The sequence below is a fragment of the Passer domesticus genome, chromosome 9 (genome assembly GCF_036417665.1).
Source record: "Passer domesticus isolate bPasDom1 chromosome 9, bPasDom1.hap1, whole genome shotgun sequence".
In the NCBI taxonomy this organism is placed as follows: Eukaryota; Metazoa; Chordata; class Aves; order Passeriformes; family Passeridae; genus Passer; species Passer domesticus.
In genome coordinates, this window is record NC_087482.1 from 13,446,927 (window position 1) to 13,467,840 (window position 20,914).

The 20,914-nt window shown below is 43.8% G+C and overlaps 1 long non-coding RNA gene across 1 annotated transcript; it reads right to left on the minus strand.

Moving 5' to 3' along the window:
• Positions 1 to 1,049: 1,049 nt before the first annotated feature.
• On the minus strand, positions 1,050 to 2,087 carry LOC135307182 (uncharacterized). The gene is made up of 2 exons (XR_010367902.1): positions 1,895 to 2,087; positions 1,050 to 1,739 (listed from the first exon to the last, which is right to left on the minus strand). It is a non-coding gene; the product is annotated as an uncharacterized LOC135307182 (long non-coding RNA).
• Between the last annotated feature and the right edge of the window lie 18,827 nt (positions 2,088 to 20,914).

Genomic DNA, 20,914 nt, shown 5'->3' on the forward strand with positions numbered 1-20,914 from the left:
CCTCTCCCTCTCTCTTTCCCTTGCCTCTTCTTTCTACCTTTCCCTTCCCTTTTCCCATTCCCTCTTCACTCCTACAGTCTCTTATATTCACAGAGAGAGGTTTCTATAACCTGTCCCCTTTAAAGGGATTTACCACCCCTTCATTAACTCTGCCAGATGCTGTTTGAAGGTGTTCTCTCCGTTCTCTGAGAGGCATCTCTACACCATCCTGCCCCTGCAGACACTCTGGCTTGGTGGCTGAGGCTGTCACAGCACTGCCAACAGCAACTGTGCAGCCAGAGCTGCAGAATCTGTCACTGCTGGCCTGAAAGTGCCAGCCCTGGATGGAAATATCAGCAGGAGCTCATGCTCGTCCTCCCCGTGCTGACAAATCCCTGCAATCCCTCCTGCTGTGCTCTGTGGCAGCACTGCCAGAGGAGGCAGAGGACGTGACACATCCTCAGGGACACCTCGGGCTGGCTCTGGGCAGCAGGACCTTCCCTTGGCCCATGCTCACTTCTGCAGACAGCTACGGCCATGAGCCTCACACACTCCTTGCTTTTTGGGGCAAATCCCTTCAGCTTTGCTCATTTAAGGCTCTGCAAGGGGCCAAAGACCCAACCCTCTTTTTCTGAAAAAGCAGATGGTGGGCAGTTCTTCAGCCCACAGAATTAAAAATAAATTCTTTTGACCCAAGTAGCCTTCAAGCACATATTTTGGGAAGGAATTACTTTCCCACACATAGTGCACTTTCCCTCTTTTACTGCTAACAAAATCCCAGTGTTTGATGCAAACAGCCCCAGGATATGTTCATGAATAGCTCATCAAATAGCTCACAATCAGCCCCTTGAGAAAAGCAAAGTGTGCTTTCTAATGTAACCAGTTAGTTTGAGTTTTGAATGTTTTGCATTTGCAACTGAGACCCTGTAAGCAATTCTAATTGTTGGCAGTAGGTGAGATACTTCTGAACAAAGAAATCAGTTTTACATGGCATTTACCTGGTCATACAAAAGAATGGATGTTTGGAGAGTGTGTTTTTATAATGTCATATGTTTAAGGTGGGACACACACAGTGTACAACATCTCTCCTTTATACTTTTCTTTTATAAATACATAGTTCTAAGAATTTATAACTTTTATTTGGCTTAAAAGATCAAAGACTCAGTAGTAAACACCTGTCAAGCCTCCTGGACCTCCGTTCTGGCCACCCAGGGCCATAGGGTGCTACTGCAATAGTTATTTTTCAGGCAACAGTAGCAAACATAGGCCCCAAGGCACCAACCTGCCCCCTTTCTGTATCATCAGCAATAGAAATTGGTTTTAAATTATGAGAATTTCCAACTCCCAAATGTCAAAAAGTATGTATTTTCACATGCAAACTATGATGGCTTTTGCTGATGTTTATAACATTTCACAGGGCCAAAGATGACTCAGATTTCTGAAGTTTTACAAAATAGAGATGCAAATGTCACAGGAAGCACAGCAAGGATAAAGGTTTAATCACCCTGAAAAAACCTCTCTTGCTGAAGTGTCCATAGAATCACAGCTTGATCCAGAGTGCACCGATAGCACCTTACCCTGTCCATGAGCCATCCTGGAAATGCAGAGCATGCCAGCCCCAAGTCTGGTTCTAGTGCCCGTTCTTATGCACAATTGTCTCCAAAATCTGCAGCAGCACAAGCCAAGGTGAGGGCAAAGCCCATTCTGAGGATGCCTTGGGGACCCTCCACGCCTGTTCCGAGCGCAGGGGACAGCAGGTTCTGCCACAGCAGCAGAAATTACATTATGTGTTAGTAAATGCAGCATTTAGAGTAGCAACTAAATAGTCCTATCTCAGAGTTAAATGTTCAATTCTTCATAAATGCAGTACCTAAACCAGTTAAATCCCACCTACACCCCAGACATCCACCTATACCTGCTTGTGTAAATTGTATTTTCCACTCCACTCCCTGGCCCTTCTCTCACCACAGTCCTCAAGCCCTCAACCAGGCACAAGCCAACTTCTCACCATGCTGTTAGTAATCACCTGCCCCACCCACAGCAGCTGTGCAGGTCCCTGACTGCTGGGAGAACAGACTTGAAATGCAGACCCCATCCTCCACCACAAAAAAAAAAAAAAAAAAAAAAAAAAAAAAAAAAAAAAAAAAAAAATAAAAAAATTTCAGATTTTTCTAAATCATTTCAGACTAGTGAAAGATCAGGACATTGAGAGACTTGTTTATTACCTTCAGGCCAATCAAGATAAAGTTTATGTCCTTCTGTATCAAGGGAAGTCATGGCTTCATTTTGAAGCCCAGTTTTATGTTTTGTCAGCCCACTTTCCTTCCTCGTTTGTCCCTGCTCCCCAGGAGGCCACTCACTAGGCATATATAGAAATACCTGTGTCTGAAAACACATCTACATGAGTGCATGACTTGCACTGCAGCAGTTGAAGGCGTTGTTTTTATTGCACAAAGATCACAAACCTCTTCTAGAAGAACTGTAGAGTTCTTACTATGGGGCTGTAAGAACCCTGCCAGCACATCTGCTGCTAAAGCAACAATTCCAGCTTTGCAGTGGCTTAAGCGGGCTGAGACAGAATTGTTGCTCCATCAATGCGTAAACCACAACAAAGCAGTGGGGACAAGCCTTTGTTCCAAGTGTGACTGAAGCTTTGGGAAGCAGGTTTGCCTGCAGAGGGCACACAGAAGCAGGACACCTTTGCCTGCTGTGCACCTACAATTTCTACACCATCATTATCACTGCTCGGGTGACTGAGCAAGCTGACAGTGTGTGACAGATTGTCTGTCGTGTACAGAAAGTCACAGAAAGAAGAAGGGAGGGAGAAAACAGGGAAGATGACAATGCAAAAGATGTTGAAGGAGTGTGGCAAGGATTGAGGATTAAGAGACAGAAATAAAAAGAGACCATACCCCTAAACTGTCAAGTGCTGAGGAGAAACTGCAAGTACTTGCATACTTCAGCTCACCACCTGGACTTGCATGCCTTGTCCACATTACCATAATTTCAATAATTTTGATTCCTGGAGAAGCTGCCAGGTCCCCAGTACGAGTCCTACCTCCCTTCCAGCAGTCTCTGTCTGGGCAGAGTTGAAAATAGATCAGGGATTATCTTTTACTCCATAAGCATTCAAGACAGCCAGAGAGGTTCCAGGAAAAGGCCATAGTGAGTGCCCAGAACAAAGAGATTTTAAGCAAGTGGAAGAAGGGAGTATTAATTGAGGATCACAGTTATATGTTGGGGTATAACCTTTCAAATATTTGTTGCTTTTGAAATAGAGATTTTTGGAGTTCACTTGAGTTAGCAATATGAATTAAGCATTTAAATTTTAGCTTGTAGAATTAAGTGCTGATTTTTTTCCTTTTACTTAAGAAATCATGGATGTAATTATCATGCCAGGCAAGAACAGGCGGGGCCACGGGGTTGGATATGCATGAAAAGGTTGAGCAATGTCATCTATATGGAGCACTTTTGTGAATAAAAGATTGAGCTCAGACCAGGGCTCAGGGCACAAGTTTTCAGGAGAGCTATCTCGCTTGTGCCAGGTGCTGACAATACAGACCCACTTCATAACTACATCAGATTGTGGAGTCTATTTATTCCATCTATGGCTTCACTTTTCTACTGAAAACTGCAGGGGAGAAAGCCCAGGCAGAAAAGGGAAGGAGAAGCCATGTAAACAAACCCATAGCTCTATACAAGGACAGAAGCAGATTTCATCTTCACCAAGCTGAAAAGAGTGGTTTTATTAGAAAAAAAACAAAAGCAAAAATACCCTAACATCATATATATTCTCCCACCACATTCAGACATTACAACAATAAAAATGCACTATAAAACCACTGCATTAAATTGGTGAGTTAGGAAAAATAAACAGGGCACAGGTTAATCTATATAGCTCTTCGGAAAGATGAGCAATTACAATCTGCACCCCAGCTCATGCTCAGTATTTACTATAATCTTAAATAACAATAAAGTCAAACACAACAGAAGACTGATGTTCCTACCTTCTGCTTCCAAACACAGCCACGGGTGGCAGCAGCTACCATGAGCTCCATTCTCCTGAGCTCACAGCGCAGCGCAGCTGTTCCAGCCACACCAGCACGGGACTGGCCGCAGGTTGTAGAGCCCGTGCCTGAGCCAGGATCAGAGCACGTTTCCTCTCAGGTAATGGGAGCCCCGTGCTCTTCCACAGCTTCTCCACCTTCTCCAGGAGCAAAGCAAACCCCACCACAGCTACAAAAGCTGATGCTTATCAAAGTTTTCCCTTAGCAGCTTGGAAGAGCCAACTCCCGCAGACTCCGCAGAGCGTCCGTCCCGGAGAGCCAGCCGCAGCTGCCCTGCTCTCCTTTCATCAGATCTGGGTGACACCCACCCACAGCCATTGAAAAGGGTCATTCCCAGCCTGGGAGCCAGGCGGGTCTAAGCAGCGAACAGTGATGATCATTAGAATCACCTGAGTAACAGCTGAGGTGACTTAGCTCCCTGCTTTGGACAGGCCCCTTTGGTGTCCTTGTGCAGTGGGGCAGTCTCTGCCCCGGCACTGGCAGGGCTGGAGGGCAGCTGGGAGCCTTTCCCAGCGCCTGGCAGCTTCTGCAGCTTTGGCAGCTGGGGCATGTCTTGTGTCTTCTGGAAACCTGCCACCACAGGGGGATCCTCAGGTAGCCTCGGGCTGGCATCTCTGATTTTTTTTGCAGTTCTTTTGTTTGTCTTAGGTCTGAGATCAACAAAAGGGCTTTTCCCACAACTTGCAAGCCGCTAAGTGAAATAATCTCGTTAATTCACCAAACACAATATTGCTGCCCCAAAGCAAGAACACACAGGCCAGAAATATGTCCATGCATGTGAAAAACACATATGAAAACTGATAAAGTTTAATAAAGGACAACAGGAAACAAGGACCATAGCGCAAAGGTTATTATGGCTGCATGCATCTGGGCACTCAGCCAAGCCCACGCTGTGTGTTGCATGAAGATTGCTGCATATGCATAGACCCTTATGCATAGCAAACTTTAGTTTACATGTTCCAAGAATTGTTTTGCATGGCTCCTCCTGTGTCTTAGAGCATGCATATTCCTTGGTTGTGGTTTTAGTCCATTCTTACCACCTCCAATTTTTGGACCTTGGTCCGCACCATCTTCAGACAGTGAGTGCTGACAGTGGGCACATCTGTAGCAGGTGTCTTCTTTCTATGTTCATTGGATGTTATCCCATTTAAGTAGGCATTTGAACACAAGCATACTTCTATCAGCTATTTCACTACTATGTCTAAGCCTAATTAAGAACTGAAATAAAAACTATATCTTTATAAGAAAGTTACTTTAACATCACACATATAAAATCTATTTTAATATTTGCAAAAAGCCAATATTAGAATATTATAATATGTATCTATAACAATCTATTGATAATATTGCTGAAAGAAGGAAAACTTTTCTAAATACCTAGTGCCTTTGGTAATCGCTAAAGGTAATGTAGCTTGGGCTCTACTACTGTTTACTCATCTTTCTATTGCACAGAAATCTTGGATACTTTAGTGTGTAGATCTGTATTTATGACATTCTCTGAAATGGAAGTGAGAGGAGAAATGGGCTAAATTCAGATATCTGAAGTTATGTCTGAACATTTGCTGAGGTAAATCAAAGACTAAAGGACAGCTACTCTTTGTGAAGAATGCCAGAGCAAGTTAAAATATGTATTAACAGGCATAATCAACACACTAGAATTAAAAGAGCATCTCCACCAGAAGAGAGAGTCTATAAAATCACACTCTGCATCAAGAAAACATAATGTCTATCACTACATGGATTTGTCGCTTTGCACGCCCCTCTGCCAAGTGCAAGGGGCCTCAAGGACTGAAAGCACAGGGAGCCAAAGGGAGACAGCTGCACCTACGTCACTGGGGGCTCCTGGGGAAGCAGTTTCCTTGAGAATCAAGCTCCTCTCCTCCAAAGGCACTTCCCCAAATGTCTGCATTTCCCGGGAAACACCAACACACACTTCAGAAACCCTGGCAAGGCTGAATTCCTTATGCTCCTTGCAGCACAGGCACTCCAGCTCGAGCTCATCTTCCTTCCCCCGGCTCTGTGTCACTTCCTTCCCCACGCCCACGTGTCGCTTTGGGCACGCAGCCCCGGGCCCCTACAAACACGAGCTGCCTGCTGCCTCTGCACGTGCCTGAACTCCTGCCTGCGCTCAGGGCAGCAAAACCAGGCTGTTCCCAGCCAGGGAGCGGAGCCCTGTTCCCACAGGAGGCTCTGGTCAGCCCCTTGCAGGACGCTCCGCTGTGCACGCAGCACTTCTCCTGCCCGCCCAGAACGCTCCTGGCACAGCAGAGCACAAGCTGGCCGGCTCTGGGCTCAGCACACCCCAAACACGGGCACAGGAAGAGGCAGCGGCTGTTTTGCAGCCATGCCCAAGACAGTTGGGAAGGGTCCCCTGCCTCTGGTCTCACTTGGTTGGCTTTCTGAGTGGGCCTGAGGCAGGGGCTGCGATTCCTCACTTGTGGGGAGAGCAGAGCTGCCAGAAGCGCACCCAGCCTGCAGGCACTGCCTGACAGCGCTGCGGCCACTGGGACGCTCGCGCCTCTGAGTCACAGCCACAGCACTGCTGCTGCTGCTGCTGCTGCTTCATTTGCTTTGAGGCACACCCAGAGCTCACTGTTAGCCCACCATGGTCTCTGGTTCTGCCCTCTTCCTGTCCCTGTGAATGCATGGAGCATTGCTGTGCTTTCAGCAAGCTCTTGGGGAGAACTTCCAGCATGGCAAGCTCCTCTGCCCTTGGTGGATGCTTGCCATAGAAGAGCATACTCAAGCTGGCTCTTCAAAAACCCAGGGTCCTTGTTCCCTTCAGCGTGCTCAGCACAACCTTCAACTCCATGGTGCTGTGCAACTGGAGCAGCAGGACAGGGACCTCTGCAGCCTGAGCTGCCCTTGTTCCTCTCTGCCCGTGCACAGACGATGGCGTGGAAGAGAACGGCAGCAGGGCCCTGCGTGTCCCCGGGCTCAGGATTTGTGCTGCTTCAGCTCCACAGAGGGAACCACGGGTGAAGTGAAAAAGCCAAAGTGTTTATTAAGGGAAGGCAAAGCAAAGGGGTGAACTGGGAGGGAAAAACGTGGATGGGCAGGGCGTGGGGGCTGGAGGGAGGGAGCTGCCAACAGGGAGGGAGATGGCAGGAGCTCCTGGAGCTTGCCACAGGCTCAGCTGTGACCAGCAAGAGCTGGGCTTGGAGCTGCAGCTGGTCCCCTCTGCTCTGCAGGTGGTCCCGTCTTCAGTGGGAACTGGGAGTGGCCAAAGGACACTGGATCTTCTGAGCCTGCAGATGAAGTTCGGCAGATCTTGTGCTGAACATCAGCTGGACAAATTGCTTTATAAAGGAGGGGCTTTATTAGCTCAGGGCTTGAAGGGCTCGAAAAGGGAGGAACAGAGAATAAAAAAGTCTTGACTAGCATTGATTTGTTTGTTGTTTGTTTTTTAAAATTTTCTGGTCTCTTGATAGCTTAAGAGTTCCAGTCTATCTATTTTTTACATTTCTTTGTTTTGATTATTTGTTTTTCTGATCTATGGAAATCTATAATATCTTCTCAGCTTTTTTTTTTGTTGTTGTTGTTTGTTTGTTTGTTTTGTTTGTTTGTTTGTAATCTACATCATGACTGCCATGGTAAGTTACTTACCAGACAACAAAAACTTTATGCACTTTGTGTTTGCACTGCTGGAAGCTGTGTCAGCTGTGTCATGCTCCTTGTGTGCCCATAAGATGTGACAAGGAGCAGCTGTAGTGGATGTCAAAGGAGTGCAAGGAGGGGTGGAGGAATCAATTTGCATTCCTTAGAAAGAAGGGAAACAGAAGTACTGAGATGCTTTACACTACTTCTGTGATGGGTTTCTGGCATATTGTAATACAATTATCTACAAGCAGGAAATCAGCAGGCTGCTAAAAAATGACAGCAGAGAGCTGAATACCCCTAGTGCTGAAGGGCAAGGGATTTAATTTGTTCCTATGTTGGTAGGGATCTCATTCTGTGATAAGGTAAAGAAACAAATTGCAAGTAAAATAAATCTGTGCACATCCGTATTGAGACACTCTGACTGGCAAGGTGTCTGGATGTTGTGTGCATAAGAATCTCTAACCAAATACCAAATTCTAATTGACTTTCACAAGTGAATTCATACTGGATTTCACAAAGGCAGTTGTCAATGCTCTGCAGGTGAGCAGCTTCTTGAATTAGGAGAAACTCGCTCACTATTCTGAGCAGACTGCATTCTGAAAGTGCAGGTGAAAGAGTTAAAAAATCCCATCAAATACCACTTAGCAGAGAAAGGATTTCTAAAAATTGAATTGTAAATAGAAGCATATTTTTCTGATTCTACTTTCATTGTTCTGTAAAATTAGGATGACTTTTATGAATAATGAAGAAATGAATTTCTGTTTATTGAACATAAGAAATTCTTTTTTTCTTTACAAATGCCTGCATAGATTAAATACTATTTCTATATTTCAGAAAGCTGTGGGAGAGCTGTGGAAAGTTCTGTGGAGAGTTTAAATCACCCCAAGTGATTTCTAAATAACTTCTAAATTGTTTAAATCATCTCCAGCCCATCAGAGAGGAAACTCTTTTTGTTAGAGAAGCAGCTAACTCTGTCTTTTCATACTTGAAATATCTGATGCTTTGAATAATACGTGACATTTGAATGCTGATTTTGCACTTGGGACCCAGATCATCTACCAATCTTTAGGGATATTGGGACCTGACATCCATCTCAGCAGCTTGCTTTATGCAGTAACCAGCTGCAAGCAACTTAAAGAACATCAGCTGTGAGAGTCACTCCTAAAACTTCCTGTCTCCAAAGTTAAATTATTTAAACAAATACTACAGTTTTTTAATAAGATGTAAAATGTATAAGGAAGCTTTCAGAATGGCTTATTGAGATATAAATTGTCTGTGATTGACTGGAAATACACCTAGGTGCTGTGATGGTACCTTTTTGCTATGGAAGTGTGAGCCTGTTGTTACTCAGGAATGAGAGACTTCATTGTCAGGAACAAGAGGTTCCATAGAGCAAGGAGTTTCCAACAGTGCAAACCAGCACCAACCATTTTGCAAGTCAGGACAGCCTTCAATCATGTTTGTTTCTGAGTTTCATATTGGATGCTCTCATGACTGTTTTCTTTTCACGGACTCATCTGGAAAATGTGGAGATCTTGAGCTGTTTACACCGACTAATCCCTCAGGCTAGAACTACAGCAGAAAACAATACATGTGACAGACTCCTTAATCCTTTTATGATCTCCATCTTTAATAGGCATCCTGATGGCACACAAGAAACCTGACTGCAGAGTAGTCATGCATACAGAGCACATGTCACTAGTTGCTCAAAAGTGGGCCTGTGGGTATTTCAGAAGGAGTGGGTGGGTGTTTTCTATATCACATGCATGTGACAGCTCTCTTCATGTAGTAGGTGAATGCAGTAACTGATGTTCCACCACTAACATTTGTTTAATGTAGTCAAAGAAAAGCGTTTTTTTTAACATTATTTGTTTCTATGTATTCTACTCTGTGTCGTAATGGATTCTGAAGGCCATAGTGACTTTTTGGTCTGTTTTTTTTTTAAGAGGTCCAATAGCACAGTTAACACAGTTTAATTATTTCTCCATGTAAGAAATTTCACTCCATTTTCCGCTTTCCACATTCATTCAGTTTATTTTCATCAGGTGCCAGCTTGCTGTCCAGCAAACCAATCTCATTCCATATTGGTTTGTGATGAGGCCACAGGGCAAAACAATGCAAAAAGAATAGGAAAAAAGTGGCCAAGAAAAGAGAAGCCCTTGACCTCCTTCCTTTATGTGGCAACCTCGTTTGGCTGAAAGAGAAGTGTTGTAGTATAGATGAAAGTAATTGCTCTAGTACAAGAAGTATAAATTTATTTCTAGCTCCTCTCAGTGTGGAATTTGTGTGCTAGATTTGTATAGTTAACACTTTGTGACAGGAGTTATGATTAAGCAGAGAATATTTTCTAGTTGAAAAACTCGCGTGACCGATAGCTGGTGAAAACCCAACACAAGCAGAAAGTTTGTTTGGCCACCCTGTCTTAATAGTCTCACTCCTGAGTGAAATTGGCAAAATGAAGCCAAGATCTTTCCAAAGGCTAGGGCCTGTTTATTGAAAGTCATGACAAGCTCAGAGGAGAGCCCAGGGTGAGCCTGGGACCTGGGCGGCAAGTCCGAGTTCCAAGCTAACAATGCTGCGTGCTGCACAGTGTTTCCTTGGACACGGGCTGGGCAGAAAGACCCAGGTGCTCAGCACCCGGGGCTTTCAAAGTCTCTTAAAGCCACAGGAGTGATGCGCTCTCAATCCACCTGTTGCTTGCTCCTTGTCTTGGTTGTTGCTTGCTCCATAAGATGGTGCATCTCTGGCCAATCATTCCAGAGTTCCGAGGCTTCATTGGCTGGCTGGTCTTGCAATCATGTTTCATATTAATGTCATCATCTCATGAGGCAGTTTTCTAGAAAATTCCCTCACCCAGATCTCACCACCCCCACTCTACTGGGCATGCATTCCTATTTCAGCACATTTAACTCCATAACTTATTACTCTATAACTTATTACGTAAATTAAGTGTAACAATTTATTGCATTAATTAACAATTCATGGCCCCACCTACAAAAGCTAACTTTATTTATAACCCTACTGCCAAGAACTTGGAGCTCTGCTCCTGTGCCTTTCTTGGCAGGGCTCCTGGGGCAGCTGGTTACTGTGCCAACACTACCTGTTCTTCTGTATCAGATACAGGAGTGATGAGAGAAAAAAAGAAAACACAGTCTAAAGCAGAGCTCCTGAAGAAGGGACAGCCACAGTGTGTCCTTTTGTTGTTCAGAAGCTTCTCACCGTCAGGGAAGGGAGCAAACCACATCAAAACCTACCACTTTAAAGCTGAACTGGAAATCCGATCATCCTCTTGTGGTATTCGCATATTCTGTGGACAGAAAGAGACTTCATTCTGTGCCAGGATTTTCCTGAGAAGCTGTGAGAAAGCTCAGAGAAAACAATTCTTCTCTTAATCTTTGCACCTGTTGTTGTGCACATGTGGAATGTGTTCTGGAGGTTGTTTACCAAAAGATAGTTTCCTAATTGGACTCTGGTGCTGGTGTTGGATTCCTTGACCAGTTGGATCCAGTGTGTTGGACTGGCTGGCAATGGAGATGGGTTTTTCCTAGTAGTATAGTGTAGTAGTGTAATATAATATAGCATAGCTTAATAAAGCAATTATTCAGCCTGTACTATACTATAATATAGTATAGCTCAATAAAGCAATTGCTCAGCCTTCTGCAGTCATGGAGTCAATGCACATTATTCCCCCCATTCGAGGGCCCCCTGCCACACAATAATCCTATAAGGATTGATCAATGGCCTTTAACAGAGAAAAAATTAAATATCCTTAAGAGATTGGTAAAGGAGCAATTACAGGTCCAAGATCACATCACACCCATGAATAGTCCCTGGAATTCACCAATATTCCTCATCCACAAGAAGACATCGGGCTCCTGGAGGTTGCTTCATGACCTGAGGAAGATGAATGGAGTGACTGAAGACATGGGACCTCTTCAGCCTGGACTTCTTTCTTTAAAAATGTCACATTAAAAATGTGACTTTATGGTCTCATTTTTCAATGGGACCTTTCTGAGCGATATCCTTTGTTGAGAATAGAATGGGTTTTTCTTCCCTACAGGTTCCAAAGACTAGTTTTACAGTGTTAGGGATGATAGCACAAATTGTCGTTAAGGCCAGAACAAGATTGTTCAGTTTAGCAAGTCAAGAATTTGCAGTTATCTATTTACCACTGAAAAAAAGATTCTCTTGATTGGGCAATGCAAAATTCTGATGATTTACAATATGCATTATTAAATTTTACAGGTATTTGTTCTGTTCCTTACGTGGCTCACAAATTATTGCAAGCAAAATTGAGTTTTAGAGAGGAACCTATGTTAAGTGAGGAACCTTTAAATGCAATAACTCTCTTCCCTGATGGATCTGGGAAAAGTCATAAATCAGTTGTAATTTGGTTGAACCAAACATCTAAAACCTGGGAATCAGATTTTCTAATAATAGAAGGATCACCTCAGATTGTTGAGCTTGCTGCTGTGGTTCAGGCTTTTCAGCTCTTCCCACAACCTTTTAATTTAATCAGAGATTCTGTTGCTAATGTGGTTAAAAGATTAGAAGGATCAGTTCTAAAGGATGTTAGTAATGACACTTTATATTGTTGGCTTCCCTGTCTTTATACATCATTGCAATATAGAACTAATCCATATTTTGTTTCTCACATCAGGGCTCGTTCTTCACTTCCTGGATTTTTAGTGGAAGAAAATGCGAGAGCAGACAAACTGGGAATGCTTATTTCAAACACTCTGCAAAACATTTTTGAACAAGCAAAACTGAGTCATGTCTTTTTTCACTCAAATGTGCAAGCACTTGTGCGAATCTTTCAAATTTCTAAAAGTCAGGCTAAAGCTATCATCAGTACATGCCCTGACTGCCAGCTTGTGCAGCCTCCTGTTTCTACAGGAGCGGTCAACCCGCAGTGTTTGCAGAGCCTGCAGTTATGGCAAATGGATATCACTAAATACCTTTCCTTTGGTAAATTTAAAAATACTCATTTTTCAGTAGACACATTCTCTGGTGCAGGTTTTGCTTCTCTTCACACAGGTGAAACAGGTAATTGTGCTTGTCAACATTTTTTGCAAGCTTTTGCTTCATTGGGTGTGCCCCAAAAAGTAAAAGTCTGCAATGGTCCCGCATACATATCTCAAAAATTGGCCACATTTTTAAAGGATTGGACTGTTTGTCACCATTCTCCCACAAGTCAAGCAATTGTTGAGAGGACACATCAGACATTAGAACACATTCTTGATCAAGAATGAGGGGGGGAGTAGAGATCACACCACAGATGAGATTGAACAAAGCTTTATATATTTTTCATTTCTTGAACTGCTCTGTTGCAGAACCTGATCCACCAATTTTTAGGCATTTTTCAAATAACACTCAGGCGCAACGAAAAGAAAATCCCCCTGTTTTAATTAGAAACCCTGGGACAGGACAAATTGAAGGTCCTTTCTGATTAACCACTTGGGGCAAAGGGTATGCTTCTGTCTCTACAGGTGCAGGAATTAAGTGGGTCCCAGTGAAAAACATCAAACCATATCACACCCCAGAAGGTGTTGATGAGTCCAAGACTGTAGAAGCAAGTACACAGACGTGAGCTGAATAGAGGGATCACGTGTCACACCTGACATTCCTTGTTCATCCCTGGGACCTGCAAACTCTGATTTTATGCTGTTTATAAATGTGTCAATTGTTGGTTTTGTAGAGCTTTTTTGGCAAAAGTGTGGTTTTTGTTTTGTGACGTTATAGATCCCCTCTATTGGGTTTTCAAAAGTGAAGTTTTTATTAAAGGTCAAAAGCAAAGTTTTTAAATTGAGGAAGATATGGGAGGTTCTTTTGTCAAAAATTAGCTCACTAAAAGAATGGAGCAAAATTGAATGATACACTGATGTTGGTTGTTTTTAATTGTTTAACAATTTAACAAACTAATGCCAATATCACTGCAATAACACAGTGATATTAAACAGATGTTAACATCTGTTTAGTATCACTGTTAAACAGATGTTAAGATTGTTGGGCATGCTACCCTTTGAAATAGAACAGCTGTTGATTTTTTCTTTTTCCTGGCACATGGACATGGTTGTGAGGAATTTGTGGATTGTGTTGCATGAACCTGTCTGATCATTCTGAATCCATCCACAAAAGTATACAAAAGCTGACAGACTTGACAGCTCCAATTAAAGAAGATGCTGGATCCTGGTTAGATGATTTGTTCCTAGGATGGAGCCTTGCACCTTGACAAAGGGAACTTAGTAAAATAGGTCTATATGTGTTGGGTGTTTTGGCAGTGATACTGTAGTAATACCTTGCATACCTCAGTGTGTGCCACAAATGATGGACAAAACTATCAAAGAAGTGTTTAGCATATAAGAGACATAGGTAGGAAATGGATTCACAGAGAGTTCGCAAAATCTCACAGAGATGGTGGATGAAGGTATTGACATAGAAGAAGGTTTTGAATTAAGACCTTGGAACAGGTGAGACTTCTTCTGACAATGACTTGTAATTGCTATCAGACATGACTTATGCCCTTTGAACTGACTGGACTTTCACAACATTAAAATTGCTGTGTTGTAAAATAGCAAGGCTTAATGTGAGCAAAAAGGATGCTTTAAGCAAGTAAAAAGCCGATATACTATAGTACAGCTATGAAACGCAAGGCAGTTAATAAATGACACGGTTATGAAGGGTTTTTTTAGTCAAACCCAGAGGGAGAATTGTGGGAATCCTTAAAATCAGAAGGTTTTGGGAAAGCTGCAAAAGGCAGGGCTCAAAGACATAAGACCTGCGATTAGAGCTAATCAGCAGCCATAAGTCTGCAGCAAAATTACATAAGACGTAAAAAAGTAAGGACAAATGGAACAATGGTCTTTGTAGTAACGCTTGGCTAGAATAACTCCCTAAGCTACAGAAAAGTATATCTAGTGAGATATTAGGAACTTCTGAGCTTAATAATGGAGCTCTGTGCATTGTACTTTAAGGCTTACAATGGGTATTTCATTCCAAATTAGCAAGCATTGTTTGAACAAAAGGTACCTGTGCTTCTAGGGGTTGGATAGAACTATTGTCAATATGCTTTTGCTTTGTGGGATTGGTCAAAAAAGTTTACTTTTTTAAGGTAAAGTAACATTAAGTTCTTTGTGTGCTGCCGGGGACATGAGCTGCTGGCATCTTCCCATTGTCATAACCATGTAATGAGAGTGGAAACCAAACAGCTGGAAAACAAACAGCTCGAGGTGCGTTCCTCAGCATTCCCGTCCCGTTCATGGATTGACACAGACCCCTGGCCAGCAATGCTCTCCTCTCAGGAAATGTGGAGGGACATGGAGTTATTCAGCTTTGTGAAGAACAGGCCCCAGGAAGACTTTAGCTCCACTTCCCAAAACTTCAGGGTGGCTTTGAAGAAAGTGGGAGACAGCTTTTTTAACAGGACCAGTTACAATAGGATGTGTCTAATATTTTAAGGAATAGATTGTAAACAAATCAAGTTCTTATATGAACTGTCCATGAGGTGGGTAGACTTCAGGATGCTTGTCTGTGGTTTCCACTGAAGTGTATTTTAGGCAGCTGAATATCATAGGGTTATTATACTGTTATATTATTTACTTAAGAGTCAAAGACGTACCTTCACAACAACCCCTTTTTCCCCTTTTTTCTTTGTATAATAAATAAAAATAAGGACAAAACATGGGTTTTGAGCTCTGCCTGAGTCTCTTTTTCACTATGAGAACCTGAGAAAAACCTCTTCTGGATGAGGCTTTTTTCATTTCTCTCAATGGAAAAAGAGAATCTAGGTTTAATAATATATTTTTCTTTACCAGCCAAGTTCATGGCTTGATCAGGATCATGAGCTTGGTTGGGGGAGGTTTTTTGTATTTATACTTTAAAAACAAACTTTTACTAATATCTAGTGCACGAAAACTTTAGACATGAATAACAGTGCAAGCAATCCACCCTTCTCCCCTTGTTAAAAGTTATACATTTTGTTAGTGATTTAATAGATGACTTTTAACTTTTAAAATGTGTCTTGGTTTGAAATGACAGATGTCTGCTGAGGAAGGCAGAAACCTCCACTGAAATGGAAAATGTGAAACCCCTCCTTACAAATTGTTGTAGTTTTGAAATTAAGGGAGCCTCTCAGGCAAAGATGCGGGAGCAGGAACAACAGTTCTTTATTAGGGAAGAAAATAAAAGTCAAATAAACAATGCAGTAATACAAAACAACACTGCCAGAGTCAGAATACAACCTGACACCTGTCAGCAATGGAGAGAGACGGAAGACTGACTCAGTGATAGAATCCAATTTTATTGTGGGATACAAACACTTTTATATTATATACTACTTCAGGGAGACTAGTCATGTGTACTACAATGATTAGGTTAAAATCACATACACAAACTTATGCATATAACAACATCTCCTGCTTGCAGAGTTTAATGGGATTTTCTTTTTCTGGTAAACCTCTTTGATTTAATCTTCTTGCAATCTAAGTCTAATTTTCAAAGTTCCATTTGCTTTTGCCAAGGCATCCTGTTATCAAATCTCTTATGTTAACCCGGTCCAAAGTCCATCATCTGCCTTGTGTCCTCCAACACTCCAACAGACACCCTGTTGGTCAGGGGTTTGGTAGCAGTCCAATTGGAATGGTGGCTGCCGTCCTCCTGGAGTGTCAGGTGTGGTTCTGTTGAAGCAGTGATCCTGTAGAAAGGTGTAGTCATCCTCTGATGACCCAGTGGTGGTGTGGATGGGCCTGGTCTTCCTCTGGGAATCCAGTGGAAAAGGCAGCTGCTCCTCTGGGAATCCAGTGGAAAAGGCTGTCCTGGTGTCCAAAATCTCAGATGATATCCAGTTAGGAATGCTTGGCTCCTCCCTCTGGGCAGAGCTTCTCACAGTGTGGGATGATGTAGTTTTATCAGTCATGCTGTGGCACTCAATGGCCCATTAACACAGATGTGTCCCCAGAGGGAGGATTGGTCATGGAAGAGATAAAGAAAACTGCCCAATTAAGAGAAGATAACAGAGCCACACCTCTAACAGATGGCAAATAGAATACACACATTATCTTGCAATCTAGGACAAAATGATAACAAGTGGTAGAACTTCAGTGAAAGAACTTTGCAACAGTAATTTGGTTATGACAAATTGATTTTTTTTTTTTTTAATGAGTATTTTAGTGGATATCCCTTGGAGCTTAACCATCCTTCTTGAAACAAGGCAATAATAATTAGTAGGAATACTAGGAAAACACATATTAATAGACACACTAAGGCTTCCTTGATGCACAGCAGTTATTGCCTGAAGAAGAAATAGCACATTTTCCCAATCATAGGCCTATTGATTTTGGTCCTAACAATCGCAAACAGTCATAATGAGTATTGTACTATGAACTCTAAGGCATATTTTACAAACAGTTGTACATTTTTCTAACTTTTGTGTGATAACCCTTCAGTGTGTTTATTAGAGTTTTTGAAACATGACAGCCTTGATTTGAAAAGCTTTGTAGGGCAATGTTGGCTTTCTCTTGGACTTGGTGAGAAAGTGGCCCTCTCTCAGCTGCTGTGAAATGGCCATAGCATGTGGCCAGCAGCATCTTTTCAGGACGGCTTGCTTGCTATTGCTGACACGGCCCCACACCCTGGCATGCTTCTTTCCACTGTATTTTGTGGGTTGGGCCCCCACAGGGGCTTTTCCCACACTCTGCTTCTGGCTTTGGTGTCTGCAGCTCTTCTCAGATCCGACCTTGGAGGCAGGCTCGGGGGCAGGGCCACTCCCGATGCAGACACGCCGGGCTCCAGGGAGGGCTGACTTTGGAGCCAGCCCACTCGGTTTCCGTGGTGATGGGAATTGCGGGCGGCCCCGGTGCGAATGGTGGGGGGCGATCTCAGTGGCCGCGTGGCACGGTGTAATGGCTGCGGAATTCCCCTGTAACCCGGGAGGGCTCGGATCGGCTGCATGGCATGGTGTCCCCGGGGGGGAGCAGAAGCGTTCCCCACATGGTCTGCTCCCCCAGGGCAGGGCGGCGTGGTGTGCCCGCCCGGGTCGGCTGCCGGCGGCCGCCGTCTCTCCACGTGTCTGGATTGTGCAATCGGCGCCACCGGCCCTCTGGACGACATCGGTGTCCTTGGCTCGGGCAGCCCCCGGATGGTCTCCGTTTTCTGGGATTCCCCCACTCCCTGGGGCTGTGCTGGTTCCCACACCCGCTCCACATTGGTCAGCCACAGTCCCAGTAGCAGAGCACGTTTTCACAGCGGCCGGGGCCTGCCGGCTCCCGCGGCAATGCCAGCTCGCACACAGGGTGGAACGAAGAGGCGGCTGCACTGCTGCCCTTCCCCCTTTGCCTTTCATAATCCAGTTCTTTAATAAGTCCAGAACAAGTGTCCATGGTTTTATAATACCGATGGCTGCATCATCGCCAAATGAGACTGCCTCAAATATATTTTGTCCAGCCCTCTCCCAAAAGGGCAAATCTAAAGCATCGCCTTTTGATATGTGCAGCTCATGGTTTTCGCACCATGTGAATAAAGCTTGTAGAGCTCGCTCATCGTGGTTTATTTCTCTTCTTTGAAGGAAGAAAATCAGTACCTTCGTTACAGAGTTTTCTGGTCCTGACATCCAAGCTCCCATGGTCTCCTAAGTGATTCCAGTCCACAAATACAGGGCTAGAAACCTCGCAGCACTTTATGCTACTTAGCAAAGTCCCAGGTTTTCAGCATATCAGTTCTGTCACCATTCCCAGCTCCCAGGCTGTATTTCTCCAGTTCCAAACACCAATTTGGGCCTGTTGCTCTTGTAATCTGGTTCCCACACCATTTCCCAGCTCTTACGCTGCTTGCAATCTGGTTGTACACCGATTTCCAGCTCTAACGCCATGTGTCTCCTTTGCTCTGTGCTTCTGAGTTCTTATCACTCTGGGGTTCACCACGTGTTAGGTCATGTCTGGGGATTGTGGGTGCAGGAGACAGAGATCACTCAGCCTCGAGGTTTGTGTGGCACAGAGGGGGTTTATTTCCCAGCCTACCCCTCATACAGAACATTTGAAAGACCCAGTCTGCATATTCTCATTGGTCTGAACTGCACACCCCCTCGGCATCTGGCCGGTGAAATGCTTGCAGCTTCCTAAGAGATCTGACTGGGGGAAGCCCCTGGCAGTCAATCCCGGGGCTTGGCAGCAAGCTCATCTCTGACATTTGGGAGCACCAGCCAATGGGTGCCTTCTTTCTGTTCAGTTCTGTTAGGTCTCGGTTTGGTTTCAGTTATGTCAGGTTGAGACTAAAGGCATAAAAAGTGTGCCATGTTTACAATAAAGGGATCTCCTTTGGATGCATGAGGGGGTCTGTGTCACTTTGTTCCCCACTGCTGCATCCAAATCTGTCTTTTGGGAGTGCTAATTCACTAAACAGTCACTATACACAAACAAGGCATGGGCTATAATTATCAAAAAACTTCGAATTGTCTCAAGCCGTTTTGTTTTGTTTTGTTTGTTTGACAGAACACCTACTTTATGTGTGAGGTAGAGAGTTCTATCTTACAGACTGCCTGAAAATAAGAGATACTGGAACCCCACCAGATCAGATCAATCAAAGCACTCCTAGTCTATTAGTAAGTATTAACAAGGTCTGAACTTATATTTTCTGTCTCAAGACTTTGTATGTACATCCATCCACACAATACCACTGTGATTAACTACACTGACACACAGGTTTGCATAAAGATTATTTTCCCAAATACATTGGAGTATGGTAGAGCAAAAGAAAACCTTGATTGCAGTGTCTAAAGACATTGCATCTGGTTAAATATTCTCTTTCTGTTCACAGCTTTAAATTAAAATTTACACCTTTATAACTAAAGGTACTATAAATAAAGGCACTAGAGGTTCCCATGAACTCCACAGATCTTCCAGAGGTGTTTGAAGGCTAGGTCTGTAGACACAGAAGTGCTTCATCAGCAGGTTTTAAGTTGCAGAGTTTTCTGACTATTTGCCACCTGTCACTTCTGTTTACAGTGTCTATAAAATAATTTTCATGCTGAAAATCACTAACAACTACCTTCCATATTTATTCATGGTTAAGCACTCATGCCAGCTCCTATTGAAGTCAAGAGCAGGTTTCTGAAAATAGCACGAATAGGATTAAACCTAAAAGGTCTGGCACTGCTATCACTGAAATATTAATTTGCATGTTTTCTTATTTTTCAACCAAAATATGACCATGGCTTTTAATGTTGGGTTTTTGCAGCTAGTATGCAGATGTAATAATCACAGAACTGAGGTCATTTGATATTACAGAAAGGTTAAAAACTAGGCATGGGAAGGTCATAATGAAAATTTTTAACTAACAAAAACTGGTTTGTCCTGCAGCCTTGAACTCATGTCCTTATACCCTTCCCAAAAGAAAACCTATTCACTGAAGATGCATCATCATCCCAAAAACATGTTGAAATTAGGCTCATGATTCCCTCAGAAAGCTAGGAAGTAATATTTTGCTGCAGCCAAAAGGTTATTAGAAAAAAGAATGAAAGCTGTTGGTGCTAGGTGGTGTTAGTTCTGGTTTGCATTTGTTCCAGTTAATTTCTTGGGTGTTGCTGTGAGCTGGAAAAGGGTCAGGGTTGAACACCAGAATAAAAGAGAGGTAGGAGAAGAGGAGAGGGGACAGAAAAGTAGGCTGTCAGGAGAGAATGTAAGTTGCCTAGCACCCAGCCAAAGGGGAAGGGGACAGGGATCACCTGAGGCTGGGAAAAGCAATCAAAAGCAGCATTGTGTTGGTGTGTGTGTATGTTCAGCTCTCAGGAGACAGAGATACACAGAGGGCTCAGTTGAATCCTTACTAAGAAGAAGGTTCTTGTTTGCTTTAATGACTTTGTCTCCACTTAGTGGTAACTAAGAGTTTGTTTATTTCTAACACCTCTCTCCCAGCAGCTCAGAGCAGCATTGCACAGTGCTTGCTGTGCGCCAGAGAGCACAAAGCAGGCTGGCCTGGTGGGCCTGAATATTTCTGCAAAACACTCTGCATTTCACACCTTTGCTGTGGCTCAGGGCAGAACTGCAGGCCTGCAGGCGCTTCCTGGCAGAGCTGTGGGAGGCACTGGCTCCTGCAGATGTGAGCTGCCAAGCTGTCAGTGCCTCAGGCTGGCCTGGGTTGCCCTGGCAGAAGTGCCGTGCCTGAAGGACGCTGCCCTGTGCTCCAGCCTGCCCAGCAGCCCGGCTCCCTGCGCCGCTGCCCAGAGTGCTGCACACACTGCTGCCCTTTGCCAGGAGTCACAGGGCAGCCGGCACAAG